Below are 11,643 nucleotides of genomic sequence, written 5' to 3' on the forward strand. Positions count from 1 at the left end.
CTCCAGGTGAGAGCCTTTAATGTAATAGGATTTTTGCAAGTGGATCCCCCTTAAGGAGATTTGACAGACAGACGCCCCCACTAAGCCCACACCTCCTCAGATGGCGAGAGGCAGGGAGTTCCACGCTTGGCCAGCAGAGGGTGCTCTTGCCCCAGCTCTGGTTGCACTCTGGCCGGCTCACTTCCTCATTGACTGGAGGTTCCCTGGCACCAGGGCAGAGGGAAAAGCGGCCCAAGGCAGGCCCTGCCCCCCCTTGGCTCCCCAGTTTCTCAGCTGCATCACCAGTCAGGCAAGTGTCAGGCAGGGTTGGGCCATTCCAGGCAGAAAGACATGCGGGAAGGTGAGATTTTGTTGCATTGCAGGGGATTGGACTTGATGACCCTCAGGGATCCCTTCCAACTCTATGATTCTATGACCAGTTTGGGGGTGGGGAAGCCTCTGCTACAGAACCATCTTAAGGAGGGAGGAGAGGAAAGACACCTGCAAAGAGCAGCTCGGCATCTGTATTGCACAGGAGGGGTGCCCCCATGTACATCTGCTTTGCATGCAGTGAAGGTCCCAGGTATAAACTCCAGGGAGTTCTTCCTAGGACAGACCTTTGAGGGCCAGGCAGGAGGGAGGGGTGTTCCCCTGATTCTGCAGCAAGAGAGTCTCTCTTTTAGCTGTAGGAAGGACCCTGCACCCCCCCCCCACAATAACCATTTCTAAAAACTCCGACCAAGTTCATTTAGCTAAAGCAGACAAGAGATCTCCTTAGAAGAGGCTCCCAGCAGGAAAGCAGAACTGGACCAAATAAGCTGACACAGGATCCTGGCTGAGAAGAGGGGTGGGGGGAGGCTAGCCTGTCCTTTCACCTGTTCCCCTGCCAGAGACACCCCTCACGCCAAATATCCTCCCCCCCCCTTATGTCTCAGCTGCTAAGGGTAGCCATGGGAGATACACTGGGCCCCTTAACTAGACAGTGGGAAGGCCAGGCCCCCTACCCCCCCCAAGCTGTGGTGGTGGGGCTCCCATTCTGCATTCCGCTACTGCTGGGCCCCCGGGGCCCCCACCCCACACAACTGCACTTGCGGGCGAAAGTATCTGTGAGGGTCGGAGGTGGCTGGATGCCCACCTATCCTCGCTTGCCAACCCTCTGTGGCCCTCTGCTCCCAGGGGAATTCCCCCAGCAGACTAGAGGCCCCAACCAGGGTCTCCTTTCCTGGGGAGGGAGAGGAGTGGAGCTCCTCCCTTAACCCTCCTGGAGCTGCCATTTTTGTCTCTCACAAGAACACACCCTTTCATCCTGTGGCTGGCTGTCTCTACGGTGGTGGGAGCACCAGCAAGGCTGGAACCGGAGTGGGTGGGGAAAACGGCTAAGCTGAGCTGCTGAGAAAGTCCCCTGTCTGGCTGCCCACCAACACCAGCTCCCAGCTGGGGCTGCCACGTTGCCCGCGGACCCCCAGCCAAGGCCAGAGCCCGCGGAAGAGACGTCCGACTTACCCGGAGGCCGCAGCGAGGCGCGTCCACACCCATCCGGAGGCGCCGTCGGGGCAGGAGAGGAGCAGCCACGGCCAACAGTTCTTCAACTGGCAGCTTTAGTTGCGAGAGGGGAGACGTAAAGCATGCCACTGAAGAACTGCTGCGCGGTAGCCAGGCGGGCCCACCAGGCGCAGAGCCTGCGGAGCGAGCGGGGACACGTTAGACGGCGCGCACGGACCCCGGGCGGGCAGACACGGGCGCGCAGCCGCCGCCGCCGCCACCCTGGCCCGGCGAAGGAAAGCCCTGCGCAGCCTCCCCGCCTGCCTTCTCCCCAGGCGGCGGCGGCGCCCTCTGGCCTCGGGCTGGATGCCGAAGGAACCAGCAGCTTCCGCCAGAGCAGCTCTGACTCATCCCCGCTGGAGCGCCGCTCGGCCAAAGGGCTCCGCTCGCCCCCTCGGGGCCCCGGCGCGGCACGCCCCCGCGGCCCGGCCAAAGGCAGCACCTCCACCGCGGGGACCCTCGCCGACGCCGGCCAGCAGCAAGCCCGCCTCCGGGGCCGCCACTTACCCCGCCAAGGGGCGCGACGCGCATTCCACGCGCGTTTGCTCCGGATGCTCCGCATTCCAGCCCGTCTGCCGCGCTGAACTTCGGCCCGAGGGCGGCCCGGCCGGACTCCACCCCCTCCTGCCGGGGGCTGCGAGGCATGAATCAGCAGCCGGCCCGGGCCAAGGCGCTCCGACGGCGCGGCGGAGGAAGGGGCTCCGTGCCGTCCATGGGGGGCTGCTGTCCGGACGCCTCCCCGGCCGGGCGCGCCAAACTTTCGCGGAGTGGGAAGCGGAGTTGGCCGCCCGGGGAAGAAGGCGGCTGGTCTCGGGACTCCCCCTCGGGGGGGTCGGGGGACAGCCACACGAGACACCCCCAGCCGGGTCTCCGCACAGGTCGGGCGCGGGGCAGCGAGACGCCCCTCCCCGGCCGGGCACAAGGAAAGGTGACCTCCGGCGGGGGGGGGGGCGGCGGCGGCGGGGCGGGTGCCACCCACTGGAAACCCTATAACCGGCCTCTGGTTGCATAAGCGGCGCCGGCCGCAGCCCAGTCGCGGCCACCCCGCCGAGTAACCCTTTCGCCCCCACCCCGAAGGAGGGCAGGGACCCCGCTTGGCCCGGAGGGGGAGGGAGCAGCAGGGGGCGAGGGGGAGTCAGCGGGACCCCTGGGCGGCCACCTCCGTCGAGGGAGGAACCCCCGCCACCTCTGTCACTCCGGGGTAGGAACCCCGCAGCTGGCCGAAGGGACCCCGGCTCAAGGGGCGGGGCCGGGCTCGCGACTGGGCGCCCCTTCCCCTCTCCCTCTCCGGCCGCCTGCCCGCCCGCCCCGCCGCACTCACCGGCTCCCGCTGCCTCTGATCAGCTGGCGGCCTCGCCTGCCGCCCAGTCGCCGCCCAGCCGTCGCCGCCCCCCGATTGGCAAGCGGGACCAGCCAATTAGCGCCGGCGGCAGCCTCCCTCGGCCCCGTCCCGCTGCAACGTGCGAGCCAAGCCGGCCGTGATTGACAGGAGCTGAGCCGGGGAGGGGAGAGGGGGCCCGGCTGGCTGGCCCAGGGAGACCCCGCGGCCGCGCCAGGGGCTGCCGGGAAATGTAGTTTGGGGAGCACCGGCTCCGGCACCCTCCCGGCATGCCCGGCGACGCCGCTGTGAGTTGGCATTTTCGAGGGGAGTAAAAGCCGCGGCGGGGCGAGCCCGTCTGGGGGGCCGGGAAAGAGGCTCTCGGGACTCGGAGGGGGCCCTCTAATGAATGCAATAGGGGAAAGCGGCGGGGGGGGGGCGGGTCATCCCTGGCAACTGATGCCATTAATGCTAAAAATTCCTTCCAGTAGTACCTTAAAGACCAGCTAAGTTAGTTCTAGGTATGAGCTTTCGTGTGCATGCACAATGCTGATTGCAAGACTTTCTGTCTGGCTCGCTTTGCAAGCCAGCTCCTCCCCCCCCCTCGCCCGCCCCCGTTTCTTTGCTCCCGGGGTCGCGCGCACTGCAGCTTTAACGAGAGTTCCAGCTCAATGACGCAGGCAAAGATTCCGAGATGTTGCAAACTGCGGGAGCCAATCGGAAGCGTCTCTCTCGTCCTTCGCCGCCGCCCGCCAATCGGAGCCCGCCGAGGGGGCGTGGCCCAGGGAACTCAGTTGAACCCGGTGACTTGGCAATCCGGGCAGGGCGGACGATGACTGCGCAAATTGTTTAAAGGGACAGACGCCCGATCTGCCCTGCCGCGCCTCCCGTCGTGAGAAGGCGCGGGTGGGGGTGGGGAGATCCGCGGGAGAACTCGGGAGAGAAGTGCCGGGAATCGGGGCGGGGGAGGAAGGGCGAAACAAGAGCGCCCCGGAGCATGTGCAGAGGACTCCTCTCGGAGCCTCTTTTAAAGCCCTGATGGTGGCGCAGGCCCCGTTTCCTCGCAGCCACGGCTCGGGCTCGGGCGGGGCGGGGTGCGCTGGCCTGGGCGAGAGTGGGGCGCCTCTGGGTGTCGCGTCATTGGCGGGAGGACGAAGAGGCTTCTGGACAGAGGCGCCGTGTGAACGCACCACGTCTGACGGCTCTTGCCTTTAAGGGCTACCGATCGCTGCCAATGTGCGGATGAGTCAGGGGGATTCACCTGCTCCCCACCTGGGTCGCCGCCCCCCACCTGCCCAGATGCGCTCGCCTTACACGTGCGAACCAATTCTCCCTGGCAAAACCCTTCTAGCTGCTCAGCTGGTGGGGGCGGGGGAATTGTGGTTCGCGCTAAACGGGAGGCAGTCTCTGAGCACATGCAGAGTGCTCGCCCATTCCCCATAGCCGCAGAGGCCCGTCTCTGCCCTCCGGAGGAGAGTTTTCCAGAACGATCTCCCCACACTGGAAGAGTGGCAGATGCAACTGATAGACTATATGGAACTGGCTGGGATGACCGGCAGAATCCGAGACCTGGGAGAGGAGACGGTGGAAGAAGATTGGAAGAAATTTAAGATTTATTTACAAAAATATTGTAAATTGTATGAATGTTAAGAAGGATGCTAGAGTATAAACAACTGGGCACCATTGAGTTCAAGGAAGTGAATTATGAAGATAAGATAAATTTAAGAAATGATAAAAATTTTGGAATATGTTGGTTATATCTAAACTTTTTAAGATTTGAATAAAACGATAGTCAAAATTAGAGATATAACATTGGAAAATTAGTTATGAAGATTAAAAATAAGGGGATAAATTTGCTGAATAAAATTATAACCAGGAACGCAGGAGCGGGAGATGTGAGGTAGTCCAAAGAAGTGAAAAGATCTATGTTAAGAGATGTGATATTGTATTGTTTTATTGGCATTGTGATTTAAACAAAAAATTGTTAATAAAAAATATTTTTTTTAAAAAAGAGAGAGTTTTCCAGAATGAAGGCGGAGCTCTCGCGAGAGCCCTGACCTCCAGGACCTATTCCAACTGCCGCCCCACTTCCCGGCCAGAAGCCCCCTTTTGAAGCCTATGAACCAATGCATTGCATTCACACGAACACCCTCAGTGAAGCTTCTGCCGCTTTAAGAAAGTTTGGCCGCCCTTCGCCCCAGTAACAGCTGATGGATGCAAAGCAGCAACCGGGACCTCAGGGGGCCAATCAGCTGTTTCCACATCCCGCCCACGTGATTACCACGCGCCTGAGGAGCCGGCGGCCGTGCAATCAACCGGAGGGGGGGGCAGCCCACGTGCGCCACTTCCCCGAAACTGGATCTTAAAGGGGCCGCCGCCCGCATACTCCCGCCCCCCACTCCGAGGGAAGCCCCCTTGCTCTCAGCGGTGGAAAAGCGCAAAGCACCGCTTTGCGAGTTACGATTTTTTGCACGTGTAGACGGCATTGGCGAAGTTTCCTCCTTTGGAGCAAGGGCTCATCATAAGGACAAGGCGAGCCGTGCTGGCCCAGGCCACAGCTAGCCCACAATAGTCCAGGGAGTGCCCTGTTGTCCCAGTGGCTGAACAGTGAGAAAGCAGCAAGCAGGATCCAGGGTGGAAATCAAAGCACTGCTGCCTGTCGGTGTGGAAGCAGAGCATGGCCACAGTGGCTGGGAGCCATCCAGAGCCCTCCCCTCCATGACCAAAGAGCCACATGCAGAAGGTCCAGGCAGAGCTGGGAGGAGAGACTTTGCCCCAAACCTGGAGAACTGTTGCTGAGCCCCCTGGCTAGCTGCTGGTGTTGGGAGTGGGGCACAGAGGCTGCCCTGGTGCAGCCTAGGCCTTCCTTCCCCTCCTGCTCTTTTGCTCCTCTGGCGCTGGCCAGGCACAAAGGGACACATCGTGCCCAAAGAGGACTGCAGCCTAACTGAGAGGCTGGGGAGGGAGAGGGAAGAGGCCCCTTGACAAATCCTGGCCACGGAATCGGCCACGAGGCTGAGCAGAAGCCCAGCCAGCATGGAGGAAGCAGGCTGGAGGGTGGAAGGATGGCGGGGGAGGCAAATGAGAACTCTAGATATGATAGATGCATATTGCGAAGGCCTCTGAGAAGGAGGAGGCCGATTGGCTGGAGGGAGACTTTGCTAAGCCCTAATTAGCCTAAGCGGCTTTTGGAGGTAGCTTCCTAGTCAGCCTCTGGCAAGGAGGCCAAAAGGGCCCGTAGGGAGGCAGAGGTTTTTTGAGCAAGGCCACCTGTCTGGGATTCTCTAGCCATGATTTCTGCATTGCAGCGGGTTGGAATAGATGGCGCCTGGGGGTCCCTTCCACCACTGCAATTCTATGCTTTTATTATTCTATGCCTATGAGGGTGAGGATCTAAGGCACAGGAGGCTTGGGAGGGTCTCAGGAGGCGAAGAGGCCAAGTGCATGGGCACAGAGGCCCTGCTTGGCATGCAGGTGGCTCTGTCCCCACTGGCGGCATCTCCAGGTAGGCTTGAAGCCCTGGGAGAGCCACTGCTGCTGGTCCGTGTGGAGCACAAGAGTCTTCTGATGGTAAAGGTAAAGGGACCCCTGACCATTAGGTCCAGTCGTGGCCGATTCTGGGGTTGTGGCGCTCATCTCGCTTTATTGGCCGAGGGAGCCGGCGTACAGCTTCCAGGTCATGTGGCCAGCATGACTAAGCCGCTTCTGGCAAACCAGAGCAGCGCACGGAAATGCTGTTTACCTTCCCGCCGGAGCGGTACCTATTTATCTACTTGCACTTCAATGTGTTTTCGAACTGCTAGGTTGGCAGGAGCAGGGACCGAGCAACGGGAGCTCACCCCATCACGGGGATTCAAACCACCGACCTTCTGATCGGCAAGTCCTAGGCTCTGTGGTTTAACCCACAGCGCCACCTGCGTCCTCTTCTGATGGAGGTGGCCACTAACTACAGTGACTCTGCTCTGCAGAGTTGGGAGGCAGTAAATGCTTCTGAATCCTGGTTGCTAGAAACTGCAGGAGGGGAGAGGGCTCATGCACTCAGGTCCCGCTTGCAGGCTCCCCATTTAGGCACCTGGTTGGTGACAGGATGCTGGAGCAGATGGACCACTGGCCTGATCCAGCCTGCGCTTCGCATGTTCTTATGACTCAGCAGAAGGCAGCTTCTCTTGTCCCTGTGAGGAAGCAGGCCAGGAAGCCTCAGGAGGAGAGAGAACTGAGGCGATATGTTTATTCCTCACAAGCTTGACACAGCAGCTTCTGTTTCAGCCAAACACACTGACCTCTTCCTCTGGCCTGCCTTGGCAACTTAGTCCCTGGAGGTGACCTGTTACATAGGGACCAAATGCCCCTGGAGAGACAGGAGCGGGATGGGGTCCACCAACTCACTCCAGGCAGCTGCAACTCCTTTCCCTCCCTCTGGCGTCTGCCAAACCCTCACCCAGAAAGTTGCTTCCCCCTGCTTGCCCCCTCCTCCTCTGGGGCAGTCCCTGCTCTCCCCTCCCCAGTCCTGGCTTGCCTCTCCTGTCCTTGCAGGACTCCTGGCCTGCCAAGGCCCCTCCAGACCCTGCCAGAAGCTGCAGAGCGAATCAGGCTTCTGCACATGAGCCCATGCCCCAGCAATGTCAGCTATGTGCCTCCGCCCTTCCTGCAGCATGTGGGCCTGACGGAGCCCTGGAGGCAGCTCAGGGTGGCAGGGGCTCCCTTTCCAGCCAGAGAGACAGAGGTGCCCAGGAGTGGTGCCACATGGTGGGTGGCAGGAGAGGCAGAGGACTCAGGAGTCTGGCAGGCAGCCCCCCTGGAAGGGGGAAGGTACCCAGGGAGGGCTTTTCTAACCAGGAAATGCCACGCCCTTCCCTTTGGTGCTGGAGGGGCAGGGCGAACCCACCTGGGCAGCAAAGGCCCCCACAAGCAGCTCCTGGTTCTCCCGCCAGACCTTGCCTGCATGTGTGAACACAGGTGTAAAGGGCACCATCCTGAGGGATGCCACGTGGGAGGGGAAAAGGCAGCCTCTGCTGGGGCCCCTCCGCCCTCAGCAGCTCTGGGGTGTAGAGGGAGGGAGCCTTGCTTGTCTCACTCTCCAGACATTCCTGGATGAGTCATGGGAGGAGGCGGCAGAGGAATGCTCTGTGGCCACGGGGGCAGCAGCAGAAACCCAGCAGTCGTGGCCTTCGCTCTTCCCATGTCACCTGAAACAGCCCCCCCATTGGCCTGGAGGGTGTGGGGAGGCCAGAGAGCAGCTGACCCAAGGCTGGAGGCCTGGAGCAAGGGAATTGGCAGCAGAGATGGGGCGAGGAAGATGGACCTAGGCCCAGGCAGCTGCTTTTGCTGCTGGGGTTCCAGGCCCATCTCACGACTCCCGGTGCCAACTAGGAGGGCTGTGGCAGAATCATAGAATTATACAGCTGGAAGGGGCCCTCCAGGGTCATCTAGTCCAACCCCCTGTGATTCAGGAATGGCAGCTAGAGAGGAGGAAGAAGAGTTTGGATTTGATATCCCGCCTTTCACTCCCTTTAAGGAGTCTCAAAGCGACTAACATTCCCTTCCTCCCCCACAACAAACACTCTGTGAGGTGTGTGGGGCTGAGAGACTTCAGAGAAGTGTGACTGGCCCAAGGTCACCCAGAAGCTGCATGTGGAGGAGCAGGGAAGTGAACCCGGTTCCCCAGATTACGAGACTACGGCTCTTAACCACTACACCACACTGGCTCTCAATAATAATAATAATAATAATTTATTTATACCCCACCCATCTGGCTGGGCTTCCCCAGCCACTCTTGGCAGCTTCCAACAAAATATTAAAATAGGCAACGCGTGTTTGGAAATCTCCAGTGAAGATGGCAGGAGGCTTTCCTTGGGGCAAATGGTTTCTGAGCCATCTCAGCCAGAAACCTGGCTCTTCCCGTGGGGGTTTCTAAAAGGAAAAAAGAACCAACTCCTCTCCTAGGGAAGGCGGCTGCAGCCGCGGCCACCTCCGCTTCTGCGTTAGACGGAGGGCACGAGGAAGAGGCTCCCACTCCCAGGCTCTCCCGTCGGCCCTGCCCGACGTCCCCCGTCGCCAGCCCTGTTAGGCGCCCTGCGGCCGCTTCGGGTGCCCGAGCCTTTTCGAGCCGCCGCCTCGCCAGCGCCACTTTCCTGCCCGCGGCCTCGGGGCGCCTTTGCGCCGCTCTGACCTCCGCAGAACCTCCTCCTGGCCGCCCGGGACTGAAATAGCCGCCGCCGCCGCCGGCGGGCTATGTATAGGCCGCTGCCTCGGGCACCCAGCGGGGACTTGCGTAACTCCCCTTGGCCGCCCCTGGCGAGGGCAGCGCAGCATCTCCGGCGCACCTGTGCCAAGGTGAGGGGCGCCCATCCCGGGGCCGCGCGCGCGCGCACCCGTCCGGGCGCCGACCCCTTTCCCTCGAGTCCACATTGGACAGGGGAGAACTCGAGCAAGGCTGCCCTGCTCACCCCTCCGCGAAGGAGGTTTCTTTTATTCCCATTTCCCGGAGGGGAGACTGAGGCTGAGAGGCGCGCAGCAGATCCCAGGAAGGCGACAGCCACCCACATCTCCCCCCTGGTGCTTGGCCGTCCCCTCGCCCCCCCGCCCCCCTCAGGCGCCCCTTGCTCAGACCCCTGGCCCGTCTCCGGAGGAAGGAGGGTCAGCAGCCGGGCGAATGCCTGCGGACCCAGCTAAGGAGTTAGCTCAGAAGCAGGCAAGCCTCGCCTCTCCCTCCATTGACCATTTTTACTCCCCCCCCCCGCCTGCTGTGAGAGGAGAAGCTCCTCGGGGGCGGGCAGGAGGGGGCGACTCTTTGCAGCGGCGAGAGTGCCGGGCTGGGACCCCGGAGAGACCCCGACTGCAGTCCCTGCTCAGTGTGACCCTGGGCCACGCACGGTCTCTTTCTTAGCCTAACCCCCCGCGCAGGGCTGGCTGGGAGGATAAAATCGGAAGGTGGGATAGAAATAGGAAGAGGGTGACCCGCTGGTGGGTCAAAACTGACCCCTTTCCTGAACCAATTAAAGGTATTTTTCAGTTTTTAAAAGGCAAGCAACTATCCCAAGCGGCGAAAATACATTTTATCCACTGCGCTGTCGGTGGGGAGGCAGGAGAGACTAGAAGAAGAATCAAGGGATCATAAGAGACCCCCGACTTGCTCTCCTTCAGGGCTCACCCAAAAGTTCCCCGAAAGAAAACCCCTTTCTCTAAAACCTGGCTGGGGCGCCATCTGCTGGCCACAGGGAGATGGTTTTGCTTATTTATATCTTTCAGGTAACTAAGGTATTTAGGCATTCCTTCCCAGCACATAGGGTTGTATTGCTTATCTCTTGCGTTGGTTTTGACCTTTCAAAGCCTCAAACTGCATGGGATAAGAATTTCTCAACAGTTGCTCATCCCACAAAATGATGCTCCTTTTCTGCCCCCACCCACCAATTATTGGATGGTGGCTGGTGAGTTATGGAAACAGAGTCTTTCCAGTTGTGGTACCCAAAGTCTGGAATAGCTTTGCAAGAGATATCCTCCTGTCCTTGTCTCTGCGGATACTATTCTGCCTAGCTGTGAACTAGCCGCTGAATGCCTATAGCCATTGCCAGAGGCCTCTGAGTGCCTATTGCTGGGAAACTAAATTGGGGGGAGCTTGCGTGCTTCCCTTTGGGGGCACCTGGTTGGCCAATGTGAAAGCAGGAGGCTAGGCTAGATGGGTCTCCTTTGGCCTGGTCCAGCAGCCAGGCTCTTATTATGGTCCTATGGAACCTCCAGGTCCACAGGCAGTCTACCTAGACTCCTGTGAGGACGAGATGCCAGACTAGATAGCCCTGCTTTGGCCAGATCCAGCTACTGCTGTTAGGAAGGATGAGATAGGTGAACTGAGGAGAGTAAGGCTTAGTGTGTCTCCTAGTCACAATGGCAAGGTTCTTCCTCCCCTGTGAGAGGCAGCTCTGAATACCAGTTGCTGGGAATAGCAAACTGGGAGAGCAGCAGCTGTGGGGGTCCTGCTGGGGGGCTTCCCAGGAGAGGCATCTGCTTGGTCACCCAAAAATGGTGGAGTGGAAAGTTACCAGGAGGAAGAAGCACCTCAGAATATTGGGAGGGAGCTGGTGTGGTGCCGGGGTGAGAGCAGCCATGGGGCCCCACAGATGAGGGGTGGGAGTCCATCCACTTCTTCAGTCTGTCAGGGTTGGTGTCTCAGACTAGGCCTGAGGAGACCCGAGATCAGGTGTGATGGGTTCTGCCCAACACAATGGGAGGAGGCCCAATGGGGCTCAGCTGGCTGAGGAATATTGACCTGTCAGTGAAAATTGTTAGTGGGTGGGGGGGCTTGGCCCCTACGGTCCTCCAATAGATAGTGCAGCTGCCCAAGATAATAAAACTCAGCAACCAGCCCAACTTGGGCCCATTGCTACCCCTAAATCTAGTCTACCTCTCAGGATTGTTGTGACGATAATTTGGGGAAGGGGAGGAACAAGGAACAAGATACACAGCTTTGAACTCTTTGGAGCAACAATTTGCTGTAAATGAATTGCTTTTAGCAGCAGCTGAGATTTGCAGAGTAGTGGGGGCCAGGAAGGCACCCCCCCCCCGCAGAACTACAAGGGCTTCATGCAAAGGTGGCGACTCCCACCCCCACCCTTCAGATGTTGCTGGACCTACAACTCCCAGCACCATGACCTGCCCATTGGCCATGCTGCGATGGGAGCTGGAGTCCAGCAGGATTTGGGGTTCCCCAGGTGCCCCACCACCCCATAGATCTGATCTTCAGAGAGGGCCCTGGAGTGCTTGTACAATCCAGGGAGGTCACGACCCGACCTCTGGGAACAAGGGAGAAA

This window comes from Podarcis erhardii (assembly GCF_964252035.2).
Source record: "Podarcis erhardii genome assembly, chromosome: 16".
NCBI classification, from domain to species: domain Eukaryota; kingdom Metazoa; phylum Chordata; class Lepidosauria; order Squamata; family Lacertidae; genus Podarcis; species Podarcis erhardii.